Below are 22,347 nucleotides of genomic sequence, written 5' to 3'. Positions count from 1 at the left end.
TGCTACGAGTCAGAACCAACTCGATGGCAACTGATGCACTAGTTTACATAATGACTGTGTTACTGTAAAGCTGTGGATAGATAAACCTAGAAGGTAAATACATAAAGATTACATCTTGCGAGTTGATTAGTATAAAATCGTTATGGTATTTTAATACATAAGGTGAATTTGATGATAATTCTACTAAATGTAGAATTTGCTGTAAAATGAATAATATGACTCTAATTTGTATGCTTACATTTTGGGATGATATGCAGTGAGGTATAACCATGTATTAACATATTCTTAGAGTTTGCTGTTATGAGCAGCACAGACTCGCTTGGTGGTTTAAATAAGTCTCTGACAGAAATTTAACAGAAAGCAGGATGTTATTTTTTTCATTATCAGCTAGAGAGCAAAAGCATTGGCATCTGAACTGAGTAGAGAGCTCTCCATCGTGTGTATGTGTGTGTGTGTGTGTTGTGTATGTGGGGTGTGGTGGATATGTGTGTGTGTGGTGTGTTGCATGTTGTGTGTGTAGGCTGGGTGTGTTGCACGTTCTATGTGTTGCATGTTGTGTGTGTGGGGGACGTTGCTCATGTGGGGTGTGTTGTATGTTGCACATGTGGGGCGTATTGCGTATTGTGCCTGAGGTGTGTTGCATGTTGTGTGTGGGGGGGGTGTTGCATGTTTTGTGTGTGGGGTGTGTTGTGTGTGTGTAATTTAAGAGTCATGCAACTCAAACCGCGGCCCATGGACCGAATTGGTTTATGAACTGTGTGTTGCTGGTCTGTAAAGAGATAAAAACAGACATTGAGGATGTTCAAAAAAACTTTTATAACAGTCTCTCACAGTAATTTTAGATCTATTGAATCTAATAATAAAATTTGGGCTTGCATATCTGTGTGTCCATTTTGTTTTTCATATAATTGTTCTAGGAATTCATTTTCATGATAGTTTACAAAAGTATTGGACTATGATGAATTTGAAATTACCAAAAACAAATAAAACCAAAATGGTGCCACAGATGGTTTGAGAAGCATTGGTGAGATACTGCTTTACTTTGACAAAAATGTGGTATCATTTTTAATATTCCATAGGTATGGTTTAGGACATGGATTACTGTGACTCATGTAAGGATTCTTAAATCCCTAGTTAAACTATGTCCCCTAACCTTTCCTACATAGCCATTCTATTTAATTGTGACATTTAGATCTACTTGCTTCCTAGAATAATTTATCCGTAAGTAATTCTTCGGATTTATTCATTCATTCAGCTATTATTTATTAAGCATCTACCGTGTGCCTAGACACTGTTTTAAGCACTGGGAATACAATAGTAACAAAACAGATGGATAATCCCTGTTGTCTTTTAGCTTATAGGCAAAGAATGGATCTATCTGTGTCTGTCTGTCTGTCTGTCTGTCTATCCAGCATCTGTCTAGATAGACACATAGATGCACACACAAATATAGACAGAAACTGTGAGGTGCCACTATCATCCAGCTCGAATTGAGCTACTAATACGTGCATTCGTGTACTCTAGGGATGTAAAGATCACCATTGATAGTCTTCTGTCCCTGATTGCTGTGGCTGACAAAGTGAGAGTAACACCTCAGGCCCATATTTGTAGGTGGCCTCTCCAGATTGCCGAGGGCAGCGGAACAAGAGCGGTCTCAGGGATTGGCAGAGAATGGTGTTTCCTGCCTTGAGTCACTGTTGCCTTTTGAGATGCCATAAAGGTAGAGCTAAATCCAGCTTGTTTCTTTGGTTTAGCAGGAAGGAATGTGATCTTTTAAACTGGGGCGTCTGGGATGGTGTGTGGGGAGGTGTTAACCCTCTGAAATTAGGGGCAATGATTTGTATGTGCACTTTTTTTGGATGGGGGTCCTTAGCTTTCATCAGATTTCTCTCAGTGGTGCGTGACTTCTTGAAATGAAGAATACAGTGGCCTATGAGATCTAATTTTATCTTCTTCTGTTTTCCCCGTTGCTTCTGTAGCTAGTCTGCTGTAGCTAGACTGGCCTACTCATTGTTTCTCCAACGTGCCAGGCACAGTCCCACTTGAGTATTCTCTGCCTGCAGCGGTTGGCCTCCAACCAGGCACAGAGCTCATTTCCTAACCTTCTTTAAGCCCTTGCTCATATGTCACCTTTTCAGATCTGTCTTGTCCGCCGTGTTTAAATCGGATCTCTTGCCTATCTCTGTCTTGACCCTTTTAAATCCCCATGCTCTGCTTTATTTTTACCCCTAGCTCGCTACTTCTGGCATATACAGCTTGTTTTTTTTTTTTTTTTTTTTGATTTAGTTTCCATATTCCCTCCCACTGTGATGTTCCTTGAAAGTGAGGATTTTGGTGTGTTTTGTTCACTCCTGTATCCTAATACCTGAGCAATATCTGGCATCTAGAAGATGCTCAGTAAATATTTGTTCAGTGAATGAATGAATGAACGTGAGATCTGACTTTCCCTTTCAGAGTGTACAACATGGAGCTTAACTCATCCATCCCATGGGTTACGGTTTCATGACTCTCAGATCTTATATTGCCATAACCTGACTTGCAATGCATCTCTTTACGTTTCATTTCAAATTTCAGATATTCCCATGTGGCATTTTTATCTTTTTCTATTATTTCTTTGGTTCAATTTTACTTTACCCCAGACCCTCAAAGTCATCAAGGATAAGACCTTAGGTGAGTTAACTGACCTCTGCTCCTGGCTTTCCTAATCTGTGAATGGGAATGATAATATATAAACTTGCAGCGTTGTTGTGAGAGTGAAATGTAACATGGTTAGCACAGTGCCCAGAGTAAATATTAGTTGCAATAAAGTTGATGAAGATGTAAGTATCTTAGGGCACAGCATAGTGCCCACCGCATGGCAGGAACAAAGTAAATGGCAACTGTTATAATTATGATATTTTTCTCCTTATTGTTACCATTAATGATATGCTCTCAGACAATAATAAGAGAACAGGGCATTAGCAGAAAATTCTGGAGGTTAAGGCTTTCCTCCCCTTCCCTTCCATTCTCTTTCTTTTCCTCCCCTGTCCCGTGCCCCTATCCTCCTACCCCTCTATCTTTTCATTTTCCTTAGTGAAAATAAACTATTTTTTCTTCCTTGCTGTGAAATTCATTCTTTGCTGTGTGATAATGCGGCTGGTGTCACCATCATCGTAACACTCGACCTTTTTTGCAACATTCCATTTGAGTAGACTGCAATAGGTAACTTACCTGGGTCCTTAAGACATATTTTCACCTATGTATTTCATAACAGACCTGATTTCTGGCAAAGGTTTTATATTTTGGAGGGCATTTCAAGGAGCTGCCTTGTAAATCTCTGAATGACTGGGTTATTTGCCTTTTTCTTCTTTTCCTCAGTGCCAGGCTAGTAAAACTCTCCAGATTTGAATCTAAGAATTAATTAATCAGCAAATGTTTATTAAAGTGTATATATATATGTACCAAAACCAAACCCATTGCCGTCGAATGGATTCCGACTCAGAGCAACCCTATAGGACAGAGTATAAGTGCACTATAGGGTTTCCAAGGAGCGGCTGGTAGATTTGAACTGCCGACCTTTTGGTTAACAGCTGAGCTCTAAACCACTATGCCACCAGGGCTTCTATGTGTGTGTGTATGTGTGTGTGTATGTGTATATATATGTGTATGTACGTTATGTATACGTTTATATATATAGATGGGGGGACTTTTTAAGTAGCAAAATGGTGAAAGATGAGCTTTAGAAAGATTAATCTGGGGGCTAGTTTATGCAGAAAGGGAGGTTATTAAAGGGTGTCCAGGAGCTCAGGTTCCCTGGGGAGGGAGGCCAGAGAACCAGACTTGAGGCTGAGAAGCCAGGAGCCATGCCCCTAGCACACTGATGGAATGGAGACACTGATGTTGCAGCCACTGGGCACACATTTTGCAGCTTGCACCATTGATCCCACCGGTACGGAGCACTAGCCGTGCAGCCGGAACCCCTGCCCCGAGCCTTCTGAATGTAGCTGCCTCCCGCCCCTGCCAGTGCACAGGTTCTCCTAGCCGGGCTCATGTCTATCCTAGTGGCTGAGCTGTGGCACATGTCTTCATCACAGCTGCAAGGCAACCTGGGAAAGAGAACTTTATGCTGTGCCGTAAGGTACTTCCATCTGACTTACCTCAGTGGGAAGCCATCTCTCTCTCCTTAAACTCTTAAGACAGCAGATTCTCCAAACCCAGAAAAAGGGTTAAAGGCACTGGGCAGCCTGAAAGATAATACGTGTCCGTCCATCTAACACCTTCTTTGAAATTAGGTAGCACAGTTCCTTCTAACTTTTAAAAACAGGAATTACTTTCTACCTTGTGTGAGGTGAAGAATTGCATTTGCTTTTTTTTTTTTTAATGTGTCGTAACAGTAATGAGTATGGGTGTGCACTCCCAGGAGACGTTCCGTGTGTGAGCCCAAAAAGCTGGATTCTCTGTGTGCTTCGGTTTTACAGGGGGCTTTCATTTTATTGATTTTACTTTTAAAAATATTTTCAAAATCTCCTACTGTGAACATTTATAGTAAAAATAAAGTTTTCAAAACTTGATAACTGGAAGAAAAACTATAGGTATGAAATCTCTTACCCAGAATTCCGAATTCCGAAGGTCTGAATGCTGAAGGATTTTTTTTTTGATACTTCATTTGGCACAATTACCCGACCTTAAATGACACAAGGCTATTTATAGTCTATATTATTCCACTCAGTTGAATATTCATACGTTTTCCTGTAGAAATATTAACACATTTGATTACGAGCGGTTGCTTTGATCTCACTGGGGATATTATACTGTGTATGTACTCTGTTATCTTTATAAAATCGGGAGAACTCTGATGTCTAAGACTCATCCGTCCCAAGGGTTCTTTTTTTGAAGTGTGTGTATATACACACAAACATAATGTATAGACAGAAAGTTCTGGAAGGATACATTCAAAACTGCCAACAGTCATTACCTCTAAGAGAAGGGACTTTATGGGGAGACAGTGAATTTATGCTTCATATCCTTTTGTATTTCTAATAATTATTATAACAAAACAGTTTTTCATGAGAGAGAGGAAAGGGTAGAATGTGGATGGAGATTTTATTTTACTTAGGAAAATGGTAGAATAGTGGTAATATTAATTTAAAAAAAAGGTTTGTGCAGCAGGCTATGTCTTTACATATTAGTTCAGCATTAGTGACTGCTGACAAGGACCCGGAAAAAGTTAATGTACACAATAGGCAGCCTACTGCATTTTGGACAATGTGTGCACGCTGTACTGGCAGGGAATTTGCATCAGTAAAAACACGAATTTTGCTTAAAGAAATAAATAAGGGCACTCAAATATGTGATGAGTAAATGAAACGCCTCTTATTAGTGATGGGTTTGTCATGTTCTACGAAGCCTGAACGATTACTCATCCACTTTACATTTGCAGAAGTTCTTTAATAAAAGCCAGATTCAGACGTAGTAGCAGGGGTTAGTAGGTGGTTGGGGACAATTAAACTCCGTGAGCGTTTGGAGCTTTGGTTTGTAGCTGTTTTGTGCCCTGTTAACAGGCTACATTTCTGAGTCAACCTATAAAATGGCTTCACAGGGTAAGTATCATTTTGCTTTTCTGGGTTTAAAAGCTAAGTGGTTAAGGGAGAAATGGCTAGTTGTCCTTTGCGTTGGATTCTGTCAATCAATGGTGCCTGCATTTCTTCTGTGAGAAAGACATTTATCATATTCCGGCATACCCTGGTGTTCCTGCTGCCGATTTTTATAGCTTTGCCTCCCCGCCCCCTAATTTTGAAAGCGCAATACCAAAGTGCTGAAAGGATTTGCAAGGGGAATTGCAAAGGTCAAGTGTAAGTTCTGGGGCTGGTGTGTGGAGAGCAGCATGATTGAGCCGTAGCCTTTCGTGACCCTTTCTTTTCAAGAGGAGCTTTCCAGTAAATCAGCATAGCACCCTTTGTGTGCTTGTTTATGACCTTAAAAATGGGTTGGATTTTGCTGAGTGGCCATTACTGATATTTATGACATGTAATGATGGTTTCAACCTGCACGTTTGTTTCGATGGAAACAATGTCACGCTTCAGTCAATGTGAAGTTCGTTTTTTCTTTAAGGGACTTGAGAGAACATTCAAGGTTAGAATAAGTTCCTAGATTCTGACTCCAGAGTCTGTTGGTCCTAGAGGTCAGAAAAAGAGAGGATTCACCAAGCCCTCACAAATGACCTTTGTAGTAATTGCTGATAAATTTATAAAAGCACTTTTTTCTCCCCACTGGGTGTTAAATGCCTCTTTTCATTAGCTGTAGTACAAGCAGTAAGATCATGTGATTTTTTTTTTTTTTTAATTTAAAACATTTTTTTTATTTTGAAGTTTAGCCATAGCCGCTTTTAAAAGGCAGTTTTCGTTTTGTGGCTACATTTTTCTTCCTGTGTCTAGCACAGCTGAGGACTTTATCGTCTTGTATCTTTTTAGGACGTTGTGATGAATAACGGGGCTCTGAGTAGCTCTCCGAACGGAAACGGTGCAGAGAGGCCTGGCCTGAGGCTCGGGGCAGTGCATGTGCACCCTCTCTGTTTGCCATGGCTTGGGGCCCCCTGCCTGCCCCCTCATTCCAGGTCTCAGCCAGACTACAGGGGGTCGCCGCGAGGGCCTGGGGTACGTCTGTGGCCGATAGCTTTTCCAAGTGGCAGTGACATCTTGGTCCAGGCTCAGAAGAACTTGCTTCAAGATTTCCATTCATGAATGTTCAGCATGCACAAAAGGGAAATTTTATCTGCTCTAAATGCAGTGTTACTTCAAAAGACCGATGTATAAAAATGAATAAGGATATTTTATTTTAAGAAAACATTCACATTGGTATTTTTCAAAAATGTAAAGTACTCCTGTCCTTGGTGGTGTGTATTTCCTGTGGACATATTTGTCCTTCCTGGAGCCTGAGGAGCCCTGGTGGTGCCGTGGTTAAGAGCTATGCCTGCTAACCAAAAGGTCGGCCATTTGAATCCACCAGATGCTCCTTGGAAGCTCTATGGGGCTGTTCTACTCTGTACTGTAGGGTTGCTGTGAGTTGGAATCGACTCGATGGCAACAGGTTTGGTTTTTTTTTTTGTGGGGGGAGGGGTGGGAGCCTGAAGCCCTATGCCAAGGGCCACATGAATTGGAGGTTAACCGAGGCCTATCTCTTTGGAAGTTCAGTAGTTCTTGAATATTTGGGTTCTGGGGTGCTAAAGCATCAGTAATTCAACTGGTAAGCGATTTGGGAACTTTTTGATACTGATGTGAGCAAGGAGATATTACAGAATAGAGTGTGAGCAAAAATGTGAGGATGTAAATTGATGTCTCCCCCCTCATCTGTCAATTTGTTGTACTGTGGTGACTTGTGTGTTGCTGTGATGCTGGAAGCTAAGCCACCAGAATTTCAAATTTCTGAAGGGTCACTCATAGTGAACAGGTTTTAATGGAGCTTTCAGACTTAGACAGGCTAGGAAGAAAGGTCTGGTCATCTACGTCCATTTCAGATTAGCCAGTGAAAACCTGAATCACAACAGAACATTGTCTAACTGGTTTGTTTTGGACATGTCATCAGGAGGGATCAGTCACTGGAGGAGGACATTGTGTTTGGTGAAGGACAGGGCCAGTGAGGGTAGTGGACACCCTTGGTGAGATGCATGATTGGTACAGTAGCTGCCATGAAGGACTTGCAGCGATTATGAGAGTGACACAGGATTGGGCACTGTTTCATTCTCTTGCTCACTGTGAGTTGGAGTCAACTCGATGACATCCATCTATCTAACTGTCTGTCTGTCCATCTGTCCGCATAGATGTCTCACTTGCTGAGGGTGAACTCACACTGTTCCCCTGACCTCACTTCTTGTCCTCTTTGGAGGTGGTCCCCTTCTCTCTGCTATGATAGGTGCCTTGATGGAAAATTACAGAGTTCACTGGCACAGCTTCTCAAACACAGCCTTTCCAGGAGTGCTGCTGTGGGAGAACAAGGTGAATCGCTGTGAGGTTTGGGAAAAGTTATTGCCCAAGGTGAGCTGGAACACTTAATCCATCATGTCAGATACACACAGCAGCACTGTGAAAGGGATGGGCTCTTAATCAAAGGCTTAACTACCACTCGGAAGTTGTTATAATAAAACAGCTGTGATTTTCATTGAGAGTGAGGGAAGAATAAAACGTGGTAGACTTGGCACTTGAACGGCACCTGAAGATGGAATGCTGTGACCTTCTCCACTTTTCCCTTCCATCCTCCATCTTTGAACCGGAATAATGACTTAGCCAAGCAGCTTCTTTTTCTTTTTTTATTAAGGGAAGGGAAATAGGTATATACACAAAAGACATGAAAGCAGGGACTCCAACAGACACATGGATACAAATGTTCACTGCAGCGTTACTCACAATAGCCAGAAGGTGGAAACAGTACCAGCATCCATCGACAGATGAATTGATTAACAAAATGTGGAATGTACGTACGATGGAATATTACTCAGCCACAAAGAGAAATGAATTCCTGATGCATGCTGCAGCGTGGATGAATCTTGAAAACATTATTCTGAGTGAAAGAAGCCAGACACAAAAGGGCAATTATTGTATGATCCAACTTATGTGAAATATCTAGAATAGGCAAATGCGTAGAGACCACGGTTTATTAGAGGTCAGCAGGGGCTGGGGTGATGGGGGAATGAGGAGTTACTGCTCCAGGGGCACTGAGTTTTTGTTTGGGGTGTTGTGAAACTTTTGGAAATAGAGAGCTGTGATGGTAGAACAACATGATAAATGTAATTAATGTCACTGAATTGTACGTTGAAAAATGTTGTATATGTTTTACGATAATAAAATTAAAAAAGAAAAAGAGAAGGGAAGAAATCAGTTACCAGTGATTTCAGAGCCCGTTACTGTGTGTGTAAATTATCCAGCCTCTTTTGATTTTCTCTGTTGCCCTCATTTCTTAGTATTTCATAGCATTTCATGAAAGGGCAAGGGGTGATGAAACCCCAAATAGCATTTTACTCCTAATTGCTTATTGCCAGCTAGGAAATTTAACTTAAACACTTAGAATGACAGAAATATTTCACATCTTGTCAGAGAGAAAATTCAACACTTGGCATAAATGATTACATATATAGATACATACATGTATACTCACATATATGAGTATATATATGTATACACACATATATATGAATATTATGTTCCACAGAATTTGTTATCTCTTAAATCCATATTCACAGTAAATCAAATCCCAAAATAACTTTGCTGGGGGAGAAAAAGGCGAGAAAATTAGTAGACAGTCTCTGTGACACTTTAATATGTGTATTTACTCCTTAAAAATATTCAAATACAGCTTTGTTTTGTGTAGTTAATTTTGGTGGTACGGTACTTGAAAAGGTGACAGATGAAAGGGCAGAATGCAATTCTTTAAGCTGTAATTTGAAGGAGCCTGATAATAAAGTCCATTTTCTTTTCTAAATGTGCTATTTATATAATTTATATTTTTAACAAATCTGAGAACTGGAATGAAAATACTAATTAATCTTAATGGCAAGAAATGTTGCAGCTGTGCCAAATATGGAAACTTTAAATTCTTGAAGTGGTTAAGCACATTGAATATTCTAATTTGTATGTCATAAAGTATCGTGCTGAACATGTAGTCTGTGTTCAATTAATGTTAAATGACTGAGTCAATATAGTGTTAGTTCTTTTTTGTAGTAAAGTGAGCAGCTTTAATTTAAAAGTGGCAGGTCAATTTTAAAGCAGAGTTAAAATAAATAGGTCAAGTTAAATAGTGCATATGGCAGAGATAGCTGTGCTAAATGTGTAAAGAGAAAATACTGGAAAGAAAAACACCAAAATGTTTATGTGTTAGGATAACAAGTGACTTTTTTTTTTTTAATTCTTTTCTAATTTTCCACAGTGAACAAATACATTCTTAGACCATATTACTTTCATGACACATATTAGACTTTTACATAACTATTTGTTAGATACGGAGTTAATTTCACTTATAATAAAAATGAGACACACAAAATACAACGTGAATGGTGCTCCTTGGAGTTGGCAACATGGTGGCTTTAAGAGAATTTACATTCTAGTGAAATTCATTTTTCCAATAATATTTTATATAGAATCCCAGTACAGTCAGCTGTTACTGCATAACATCCCTTGTTGCTATTGTTAGGTGCCATTGAGTCAATTTCGGCCCATAGAGACCCCATGTAACAGATAGAACAAGATTTTCTAGGCTATAATCTTTACTGAAGCAGATCACCAGGTCTTCCTCCCGTGTAGCTGCTGGTTGGGTCCCACCCACCAACCTTTCGGTTAGCACCCAAGTGCCTAATGTTTGTGCCACCAGGGCTCCTTGTATGTGTTTCTAAAAATCACACTATGCAAAGTTGTGTAGTAAACACCATAGGGTGAAGTGGAAAAATAAGGTTTAAGGCATAATACTTGAAAACTTCTTCACAGCCATATTAAAAAAAAAAAAGATAAGAACATAATACAAATGGTAGACTATTTTACACCTGTTAAATGGTTAAATAAACATGACTATAACAGTAAACATGGCACTTTACCTTGGAAAAGTCCTGAAGTTTGCTTATTGAAGCAAAATCAAACGCTGCTGTGAAAAATCAGTATTTATGGATTTCATTCTAAAGAATAGAGGTTTATCTATTTCTCTGGAATATTCTAAAGAAGGTGTGAAAATTTTACACTTTCCCAAAGGAGGAATGGAGTCAGGAGGGTTGCACCTTGTGAGTTAATGTGAAGTGGTTTGTTGTTGTTTTTGTTAGTTGACGTCCAGCGGGCTCTGACTCATGGTGATCCTACACACAACAGAATGAAATGCTGCCCAGTCGTGTGCCTTTTGCATGATCGTTGGTATACTCAAGTCCATTGTTGCGACCAGTGTGTGTGGTGAGCCATGTAGGGGGCTCATCTTCAGCACTGTATTGGGCAATATTCTGTTGTGAAGTGGTGGAGAGAGGGTTATCTGAAATTGAACCCAACCCATAGTCATCAAGTTGATTCTGACTCATAGCGACCCTACAGGGCACAGTAAAATTGTCCTACAGAGTTTCCAAGGAGCACCTGGTGGATTCGAACTGCCGACCTTTTGGTTAGCAGCTGTAGCTCTTAACCACTATGCCACCAGGGTTGAGACACCAGATGTGGATGGATATGGTGCATAACAGGCTTGGTGAACTAAGGTAACTGATAGATATTTGAGGTGTGTATGTTTTGTGTATTCCTACGCAGCTTGATTCAGCTGGATGCAGTTTTCTCTGTTCTCCTAGTGTATCTTGTGGACAAATTCATGCATAAGCAGTTTGAGCTATACTCAGAATTGTTCCCTAATGTATCAGTTGTGTTGGGAAAAATTTGTATTTTCAGAAGTAGCATTATCTAGAACAGACTGTATGTGAGATAGATAGAATAAAATTGCACTCTGTCTAGATGTGTAAAGAGCCCACTTTGGAGCTCTGTCTCCCCATCACCATCCCAGAGTTCCCATGGAGCATCGTTGTATGGCATAGAACTTGACTGTCCTTTTGTTTGTGATCTGGAACAGATTAAGAACAATATTTTTTTTTTTTGTAGAGACACTTAGTCCTACCTTTGTATCCTTCCTTGGCCAGTGATTGGAGGATTGCCAGGCTCTTCAGCTTTCCCAGAGTTCAGCCCCACTGCCAGATGCGCTTTCCGTTAAATTCAATGACCTTGAATTTAACACCTTAGAGGCTACCTCACTCCAGGTCCTTGTCAGGGAATATAACCTTGAACATATTGCAGCTCAGTACTTATCAAATGCTGCCAGTATTTAGGGATTTCAGTTTGAAGAATAGAGGTTCATCTCTTTCTCTGAATACTCTAAAAAAGGTGTGAGAATTTTACATTTATCAAAAGGAGGCATGGGGTAAAAAAAAAAATAGTTAAAGGAGATCTGCTGTTAAATCTATACCTGAAATAAGACAGACCAGCGGAAATTTCTGTATCTAAGAATTTGGCTCCCCCTGGCAATTAGTTGTGTGAAATTACAGTTAGTATTATACCTTCAGTCTTCTTCCAGGGTCATTATAAGGTAAAGCCTTATGAGTCTTGTATGTGTAGGGTTAGTCTCCAATTTTGTGGATGTTAGGGACAGTGTCCTCTTTATGAAGACTCTTGGGAGAAGTGTCTCTCTGGTTTCAGTACCGCAAATGACTGTACTTCTGCACAACTTTGGCCTTTTATTTTATGGATATTGTTAGTCATGTAACTGATCATGTCTTCTTCCTCTTTATGACCACAGACATGTTTTCTTTGACCCACACAGTTTTTTTTTTAAACCCAAAGAAAAACTAGTTTGCTAACATTGAAAATGAGATGATTGTACACAAGTGTGTTTGAGTTTCCACCATCTATTGGAAAATCAGGTATGGCAACACTGGGCTCATATGTCTCCATGGCAACAACTGGATCCGAGACGTAGTGCCGTATTTTCTAAAATAGAGCAGGTGCTCTCCAGTTTGTTTTACTCAATTACTTTATCTGCCTGGACCTTGTAGACACTGGACTTGTTCCTCCTTGCTTAGAAATCAGCTTGTGACCTACCTGTATAAAATGTGTAGACTCTCGTTTTTTGTATACTAATCTTATTCCTGGGTTTATCTTACTTTTTTATTCTGGAGTTCTCTTTCTTTCATCCACTTAAATTAATTTTCTGTTGTTTCATCTTGGGTGTTGTGTGCTTTTGTATATGCTGTTTTAAGTCCTTTTGGGGACAAAAAAGTTACAAATAAAAATCAGAGAATGATTTTTTTTTCCCAATTCACTTAATTTTTGTTTTATTGCTTGGCAAGAGTTTAAAAAGAATTCAGCTTTTTCTCTGACCTATTTTAGAGTCTACTTGATTCCAGCACCATCCAGAGCTCTGAAATTCTTTTCTTTTTTACTAATTCCTCACAGATACTCTGGGAAAACGTTAGGCATTTAGCACACACAGTTGTTTTGTATCTAAGATTGGTTGACTTTCCATGATCTTGCATGAAGAACTGAAAAGCTAAGTAAGTCAGAGGAGTTGTTCATTGGTGTCTAAGAAGGAGGATTAGGACCCCATGACCATCTTCAGAGGTTATCTACTGAAGATGAGAAGTTATCATTCAGTGCCCTACGTATGTGCACTGTCCTGGCACCTGGGAAGATTATCAGAGAAAACAATAACTGTTGTTGTTCTGGAGGCCATGTGTTATGTTATTCAGTGGCCCCATAGACTGAATTTTGTTGTTAAATATGTTTAGTGTGTCCCAAGCGTTGTTGAAAACAAGTGTGAATTGATCACTAGGGGAATCATTAATTTTTGCATACAGGACTTCCATATACCTTTGAGATATCCAAAGATCCACCAAGAACGGCCCATCATTTGCCCTTGAATGGGCTTCAGTCTAGTTCACCACAGTCTTCTCCACTCCTATTGTCTGCATGACATTGAGGCTGGGTGCCACTTGCCCTGTATCCCTCCACTTTCCCGATATGTGACTAGTTGTTATTTAGTGCCATGTTGGTGCACCACACTGGCTCATCTTGCTGGTTAAGCACAGCCCATACTTTGGGCAGTGCCGAATTCAAGTTTCTTTAATGTCCTTCTTTTCCCCAATCTCAGGGTTGTAAAATTCCTCAGCAAGACAGTCATGGGGTAGGGGTGGGGAGGTGTAGGTAAAAAGAACACTGGGCCCATTCATTCAACAAGTGTTTATTGCGCACCTACTCTGTGCCAGGCACTGTTCTGGTGCTGGGCATAGAGCAGTAAACAAAACAGGCAAAAATACATGCCCTACTAGAGTTACATTCTTGGGGGCCAGGGAGGGGAGAGGCAGATAAAAATAAACGGCTAACATAGAGCCTGTCCGATGGTGGGAAGTGCGATGGAGATAAATAAAGCAGGTAAGTGGAATAGGGAATGCCAGATGGGTTCCTATTTTATTGGGATTGCTAGGTTAGACCTTGCTCCTGAGGTTCCTTTTGAACAGATACTTGAATTGTCTGAGAAGCGAGCCATGCAGCAGTCTGGGAAAGATACTTGTAGACCCAGGGGATGGTAAGGGCAAAAATCCTGAGGAGGGAGAACGCCTGGATTTGGCATTAGACAGAAGTATTAGACTTTTATTTTAGATACTGCCTTTCCTAATGGTGTGAAATGGGGTCAGTTGCTGTGAGCTCATCTCTGAAATGCTAAGATTCAGCATTGGTAACTGCATCAGGAGCAGCACCATGCCTTTCTCACCAGTCTCTACTCAGTACCAAGTCTGGTCTTTGGCTCTTGGTGGGTATTCAGTAAGTATTTATGGAATTAACAGCTGGACACATGAATAGTTTTAAGGTAGCTAAGTATACGTACTACACCACAGTCCCAGAGGTAAATGATAGTGAAGATGGCTAGCTCTGAAGCATATGTACAAGGAATTTCTCTTTAATGGGGACTCCACATTCTCCATGGGAGAAAGATGTGGCAGCCTGCTCCTGTGAAGATTACAGCCTCGGAAATCCTGTGGGGCAGTTGTGCTCTGTCCTATAGGGTCGCTATGAGTTGAAATTAACTCGATGGCAATGGGATTTTCTGGTGAAGGCAGTTCTTTCACATGGGACAGTTTTCAGATGGAGAGAAAGGTCTACTTTGTAACTCATGTTTCTATGGTGTTCTTGTGTATGTCTCAAAGACTTTGATCCAATTTTTTGAGACTTTGTCAGGTTTGCTGGCAGCCATGTTGGAACCCTTGTTTTGGTTCTGAAACGACTTGGCTTTTTTTCTAACTGGTGCATTCATATTCTCATATGCTTCACAGCCTATCAGTCAGCTCTTTCCATCACATTTATGTTTAATGGTGTGTGAGCAACATTATCCCCTCAGCAGCCTCAACTTCTCCCTCCTGTCCCTGTTTAATGGGCAGATTCTTCTACCTCTTGTTCTAGGACAATTGAATTTTCTAATACTTAATTGAGGAGCCCTGGTGGTGCAGTGATTAAGAACTTGGCTACTAACCAAAAGGTTGGCAGTTCGAATCTACCAGCCGCTCCTTGAAAACCATATGGGGAAGTTCTACACTATCCCGTAGGTTCTCTAGGAGTCGGAATTGACTCGACACCAGTGGGTTTGGTTTTGGTTTACTGACTATTTTAGGAGTCCCTGGGTGGCTCCAACAGTTAAGCACTCGTCGGAATCAACTCAGTGGCGAGCACTGCCATCAAGAGCTACTGTTTAATTTTAGATTGAATGAATTCATCTACTACTATGCTTTTGCAGGAGAACAGGCTTAAAGCTGATAGGAAGCTTAGGGAATTTTGTAACAGTCTTTTGGGATCAGGGAGGATCTTTGGAATCCCTATATTTTCATTTTCGTACAGGGAACATTCTGGTTTTGGTAAGTACAGTCAGCGAAGATGGCAGAGATAAGCGGATATCCTGACTGGCTTTGTGGGGGAAGATGATAATAGTTGTGTTTCTCATGAGTGTTTTTCCACAGCTGCTTCTGTGGCAATATCACTCTGGCAAATACTGACTGGCCGTGGAACATTTTTAAGACCAAGGGTTTCATGAATGCTCCATCTATTACTATGGCTGAGGAGTCAAAACAAAATATCCTCCACATATTTCCTCGAGTACTTGTGGATGTATTCCAGAATATTCCTTTTATGTTAGCTCCTAGACTACATGAGGAATCTAAAACAAAATGTTAGGAAAATACAGTCATTACGAAAAATTGGGTAGAATTTTTTTTTTTTTAAATCATTTTTCCATGTGTGCATAGCAGTGTCATGGTAGGAATGGTGACATGGGTAACTGATGACTAAAAAGACTTCGTAAGAATTTTCATTTTTTTTTGTTATGGACATGATAGTAATGACAGCAATACGTGACATCTCTTTAGCTCTTGATAACTATCTCTGTTCTTTCTTATGAACAGATGTTAATGTGTTAAAAAAGTACCCACCAAGCATATCCCAAAGATAATCATAATTTCAGGGTCCCTCCTCCCTTCTAGAATATGGTTCTCCCATTTTTATGTGATCAATGACAGTAAAGAAAAGGGACCGCGTTTATAAGGAATTTACAAGGAGAGGATTTAGAGGGGGCTTTTTGCACTGGGACTTTATGGGGCAAAGGTATTTCTACCTTACCTCCTGTATCTAAGAATGCAGAAGGATGGCCCAAACATAAGTCAAGGATTTCAGCTGTGTTGCCAATTTGGAGGAGTTCCTTTTGTGAGACCATGTTAGCATCGGGCCGTGGTGGTGGTGATGTCGATGATGTTGGTAATAGTGGCTGCAGTGGTGATTCAGTGGTAGAATTTTCACCTTCCATGGGGGAGACCTGGGTTCAGTTCCCAGCCAGTGTACCTCTTGCACAACCGCTATCCATCTGGTGCAACCTCCACCCGTCTGTCACTGGAGCCTTGTGTGTTGCTATGATGCTGAACAGATTTCAGCAGAGCTTCCAGACTAAGACGAACTAGGAAGAAAGGCCTGGCCATCTACTTCTGAAAATTATTCAGTGAAGACCCTATGGATCACAACGGTCAGATCCACAGACGATCGTGGAGATTGCGCAGAGCTGGGCAATGTTTCATTCTGTTGGGGGCGGGGTCACCATCTGACTTGACAGCAGCTGTTAATAACAACAGTGTGTTGAATGCTGACACCATTCCAAGTCGGTGCCAAGTAATGTTATACATTATTTCATGCATTGTGTCACAACAGCCTTTGAAGTTGGAACTGTTCTTATTTCCATTTTACAGATGAATAAACTAAAGTGTAAAGAGGTTGCATAATTTGCCCCTGGATGCACAGCCAGTTAGAAAGGGGAGGAGCTGGGGATTGAGCCCAGTCCTCTCTGACCTCAGGGCCTGGGCTTTTATACCATGTTCTCCCCACGTCCTTTCTAGAAGCAGGAAACCCTTGCCTTCATTATTTCATTGATGTATTGTTGCATGTCTTCCCTGCCTCCCTCCTCTTTCCTCTTTAGATCTTTTTCCTGCCTCCAGCTTTCTAAAGCACATACCTTCCCATTGAAGGCCCCCCTTCCTTCTTTGCCTGGTGAATTCTTGCCAGTCTTCAGGATTTTTCTACCTGGGCTTTCTCCATTGAGTTCCCGTAGAACTTTGTTCCTATCTTAACCAAAGTTCTTTACAGCTTATAGTCAACTACTTCACTCTTCCACAGATTCCTAACCTGTGATTCAAAGATTCAGTTAAGTTTTGTGTGTCGGCTTCTGTTTGGATTTTTTCTGGGCACTCTGTATAGTTTTCACGAGTCTCGGAAAAGTATTTAACCAAAAAACATGCAGATGTTGTTATTTATAAGATTCCCCACTCTCCTCCAAGTAATGAGCTCCTGGAGGGAAGGAGCATATCTTAATTACGTTTATTTCCCCAGTGCATGGATGTATTATTATTATATTTTTTCAGTGACTAGGTAAATGAATGTGTTGACTAGCAGTTTGATGGGTGGTGTGGCCTGTAGGTTAAGAACACAGAATCCAGAATGAGATTCGGCCTTGCTTGGTTGGAGTTCCGTGTTTGCAAACCTTTCCTCTCAAAGTCTCATTTTTCTTAGCAGTAAAGGGGGCATCATAATAGTACTTAATTTATAGGGTTGTTATTGAGGATTAAAATAAGACAGTGCTTGTAAAGTGCCTCAAACAGTAGGAGCACATAACACGCCTTCCACAACTAGCTGCTATTGTTATCTTTATTTAAGAACTTTCCATACAGGCCAAAGGATGAAGCTTCCATTGGTTTCCTAGTCACTGTCTACAGAGATATTACAACTTTCAAAGCCAAAAGAGTTTTTCCACCACTTTTGATTGGGAAAGGCTTAGAACCTACATGCTTTTTTTAGCCATGGTGGCAGGACCTTATGATACCTCCCTGAAATGTCTTACTTTGCCATTTCCTTTCCCCCATGGCCTTGACCCTGGCCATTCAGTGGCTCAGGCTCCACAGATGGACACCCAAACCGCCAGCTAACAGAAATTTTGCAAAGTGTGCACTTTGCCCCCGAGGATTTGGACGTATGCTTTTTGTGTTTAAATCAACAGAAAAAAGTGCAGTTGCAGCCGCCTCGCTGCATAATCGTTGAAGTAGCCCTTTTCCTCACGTGTTTTCCGAGCCCTCGAGTGCCAGGCCTGTCGCTCATGGTCCTCCAGGAGCATGGCAGGTGAGGACGGCAGGTCAGATGAAGGGCACGGGCTGGCAGGGCATAATCACCTATTTACCCAGCAGTGATTAATAGTTTTACATAGATCAAGACATACAAGTTATTTATAATAGTATGGCCACAGGGGTCACGTTGGCAAGAGGGAGCCTTTAGAAAAGTGCTTTAGTTGGATATTTTGAACTCTGGCCCACTAATGTGCTCTAAATATAGAAAAGGTGGCTCAACTCTTTACAGAAAATTTATTATGAGTTGGATTTCATTGACATAGGGGGAAAATTGTCCGCTTCTGCCTTTCCATAGTTTTTGTTTTTAAAAGATACACCTTTTCCGTAATTGTGTAACCTTGGCTGAGTAACTTGCAGATATCCTGTAAAAAATATTAAACATGGAGTAGCAGCTTTATTCATGATCACCAAAAACTGGAAACAGCCCAGAGGTCCCTGAGCTGGTAAAAGGATAAACAATTTGTGGTTTATTCCTAAAATGATGTACTAGTTAGCAGTAATACCTGCAGAGACATCAATGAGTCATAAATGCACCTGCTAAAGAAAAGACACTAGACTCAAAAGGCTATATACGGTGTGATTCCATTTATGTGACATTCTGGAAAAGCAAAACTATAGGAACAGAAAACTGATAGGCAGTTTCGGGAGTTAGGGGTGGGGGAAATTTTGACTACAAAGAGGCAGCACCGGGGTGTGTTTTGGGGGTGATGGGGCTGTCCTGTACCTTGATTGTGGTGATGGTTACATGACTCTGTGTATTTCAAAACTTACAGAGCTATACATGCACACACACAAAGGTAAATTTTAATGTATATAAATGAAAATAATTTCTAAAAAAGTGTGTGGCAGCATCTACCCTGTGTACTTAGAGAAAAATGTGTACTTGCTTTGAAAGAGGCAATGCATGTAGTTTAAATCCCATAAATATTTATCGATTAGCATTGCTTTATGGGAAATCAAAAAGGAAATACTGACCCATGCACTTAGTGGTGTAACAATCTATTTTAGTAAACGTGCAAAGAACTGTAAGGTAGTTTTATGGTTATAATTTTATATATATATTTATATATATGTCTTACATATATATATATAATTATTGGATGTTACAGAGGCAAGAGGTACCTAGTTAGGCTCATGGAAGATTTTTTTCAAGAAAGTGAGGAGAATTGTTAAGGAATAGCCTTGAAGATTAGATAGCTTAAAATTTTTTTTAAATAAACTTTTAATTGAAGTATAACATTCCTACAAAAGAGTGTACAGGTCTTACATATATGCCTGATGAATTTTTACCAAATACCCAGTACCCAGCCCAAGACATAGACCATTGCTAGCACCCTCATGCCTCTGTCTAGTCAGCCCCTCCCCCAAGTATAATTACTATCATAGATAGTAACATCATAAATTAATAATGTCTGGTCTTTATATAACTTTGTACAAGTGGAATCGTATAGTATGTACTATCACGTCTGGATTCTTTAGCTTAACATCGTGTTTGTGAGAGATTCATCCCTGTTGTCGTGTGTGGCAATAGTTCCTTCTCAGAGTATTCTATTATATGAATGTGTTACAATTTCTTTACTCATCCTGCTGTTGGTGGACATCTGGTTTGCCTACGTTTTTGCACTATCGTGAGCAGCGCTGCAGTGAACATTCTTGTTACGTGCTCTTTGGAGTGAACCAGGAAGTAGAATTACTGGGTCATAGCAATCCCTAGGGTATGGATATATGACTCATGTACAACCTGTAGTTACAAACCAACCCCCGTAAAACCTGTTACATTAAAAATTTTAAGTACATACAGTGGTTCGTAATAACAAACGGGTGCTACTTTGTGGTGCGCATCAAAACATTATTATGACTGTGTTATTATGTTAAAGATGTTTTAGTGTATCTGGAAGTGTTTCTTTAATTTTTTTAACGCATAGAAAGATATACTGTATACTAAGACGAACATTTGACTGACATTACATGTGAACCATACTTAACTGTTCCTATTTATGTACAAACTGGACTTAAAGACAGACTTAGGAGCGGAACTTATTTATAATCCAGGGACTACCTGTATGTTTAGCTTTGGTAGATGCTGCAAACAGTTTTCCAAAGTGGTTGTACCAGCTTACAGTCTCAGCAGCAGTGGATGAGTATTCCTGTTACTCTATACCTTGCCAGTGTTTGGTAATGCATTGCTCTTTCATTTTAGCACAGAATATGTAGGTTTTTTGCTAGAGAACACTGGTGAGTTCATAGAATTTACTCCCGGCAAAAAGAACAACCCAAGCAAGAGTATACATTTAGGGTGGGAAAATGAGTAAATAGTTTATATTGGTTGGGATAGTTATAACAGATAAGACTAGAGTGGTAAGTTGGCTTTGATTGCCAGTCTAAATACGACGTTTGAACTTCATTGATGGTATATTGATGAACCATTAATTTTATTAAAGTAGTCACATGAAAGCAACACAACCATGCTTTAATATAGGACGTTTGAACTTCATTGATGGTATATTGATGAACCATTAATTTTATTAAAGTAGTCACATGAAAACAACACAACCATGCTTTAAGGTTTATCTAGCAGTAGATACAGGGTGTATTGGGGGGAGTGGGAAGAACAATTTAGTAGTCTAAACCAGAGTTGAATAATGTCAGAATAACTAAGAGTGGAGGAGATGCAGGTTTGTGGCTAATGGATAGGATGCGATAAGTGACTGGACAAAGGAGAGTTAAGAGGAAGGAAAAGTAAGAGATACCCCTGACCCTGGTGGTACCTTAGCCAGTTAGTCAAAATGCACTGTTCTACTTCTTAATGTCTTGAAAGTATAGCCTATACTTGCTATCTCCATTTCTTTACTTCTCGTACACTCTTATTTTTGAAAATTTTTTATTTTTAAGTATGTCATACATATGGACAAGTGTCTGAAACTGATCAGTTTAAAGGATGATAAAATGAGTAACTGTTTACCCATCATCCCTCTTAAGATATAGAACACTCTAGAAACCTCATTTTTTTTTCCTATATCCTTTTTTCTACTCCCCACTGAGTTAACCATTATCCTGAATTTTATGCTAATCTCTCCCTTGCTTTTCATTTTAGTTTTACTCTCTGTGGATACATCCCTAAATCATACTTCAAACTTTAAATAAATAGAATCCTATGGCAGGATTCCATGCCATTTGTCTTTTCCACTCAACATTATTTTTGATTTTATCCACGTGGAGTCATGTAGTTGTAGCTTATTCATTTTCACTCTTGTGTAATGGTCCCTCGTATGAATAAATTTCTTGATGTATTTCTCTCTAATCTCTTGTGCAGCAGCTTTGATCACTCAAAATAATTTTACACATTGATCCTAGTACTGTGGTATATATGAAGGTCTCAAGTATGTCATTGTACTGTGCCTCAAAGACTAAAAAGCAGCGTTATAAAACACTGACTTTTTTTGGTTAATATTTAATACTTATAATGAGTTGGAATTACTTTACCCTCTGGGAGAGTTGCTTGTTCTAAAATAAGATTTCTCAATCTTGGCATTGACATTTGGGGCCAGAGATTCTGGGGGTGTTCTGTGTACTATAGGATGTTTAGCAGCATCCCTGGTTTCTGCTAGCTAGATGCCAATAGCACCCTCTCCCCCATCTGTGGCACTAAAAAATGTCTCCAGACATTGGCAAATCTCTGAGGGGCAACGTTGTCCTTGATTGAGAAGGCTGCTCTAAAGTATTACGATTCAATGAAAAGTCACTGAATTATCAATGATTACTTGGAGGCAATCAGTGGAGCATACGTTGTATAAGTACGCACTGTAACCTCCCATTTACTCCCCTGCTGCCCTGTCCCTGCTGGGGGTGATGACTGTGTAACGTGGCATTTTCTCTGTCTTTGGGCAGCAGTCTTTGCTTGGTCCTGGGATTAGCCCTCTGTTGGTTGCAAGTGCGTTAGCAGTTTTGCTCTATTCCGGGGCCCAGTTCTATTTTGCATTGTAGGAGACTGCAGATCTCCATCCTACCTACCCACGACCATCTTTGCCCTAAACCTAACCTAGAGGTAGTCCTTACTTTGTGGGTTGGATAAGATGATTCATGCTCATTGCATTTATAAACTGGTTCCATTTCCCCCAAAGGAAAAAAAAAAAAAAGAACATGTATTTTTTGAAATTATCAGTTTAAAA

General features: G+C 40.1%; 1 protein-coding gene and 1 long non-coding RNA gene across 3 annotated transcripts in view; both read left to right on the top strand.

Annotated features, from left to right (window-relative positions):
* Positions 1 to 22,347, top strand: part of MITF (melanocyte inducing transcription factor) — a 281,453-nt gene that overhangs the window by 105,965 nt on the left and 153,141 nt on the right. The gene's annotated exons all lie outside the window — the stretch shown is intronic.
* LOC135228501 (uncharacterized) overlaps positions 1 to 22,347 on the top strand; it is a 128,069-nt gene extending 105,722 nt beyond the window's left edge. Inside the window, exon 2 of the long non-coding RNA XR_010319068.1 lies at positions 1 to 22,347. This exon is cut by the window's left edge and continues 45,625 nt beyond it. This is a non-coding gene — a long non-coding RNA (uncharacterized LOC135228501).

Source organism: Loxodonta africana, chromosome 22 (genome assembly GCF_030014295.1).
Source record: "Loxodonta africana isolate mLoxAfr1 chromosome 22, mLoxAfr1.hap2, whole genome shotgun sequence".
Taxonomy (NCBI): Eukaryota; Metazoa; Chordata; class Mammalia; order Proboscidea; family Elephantidae; genus Loxodonta; species Loxodonta africana.
This window is presented reverse-complemented; position numbering and strand designations above follow the sequence as displayed.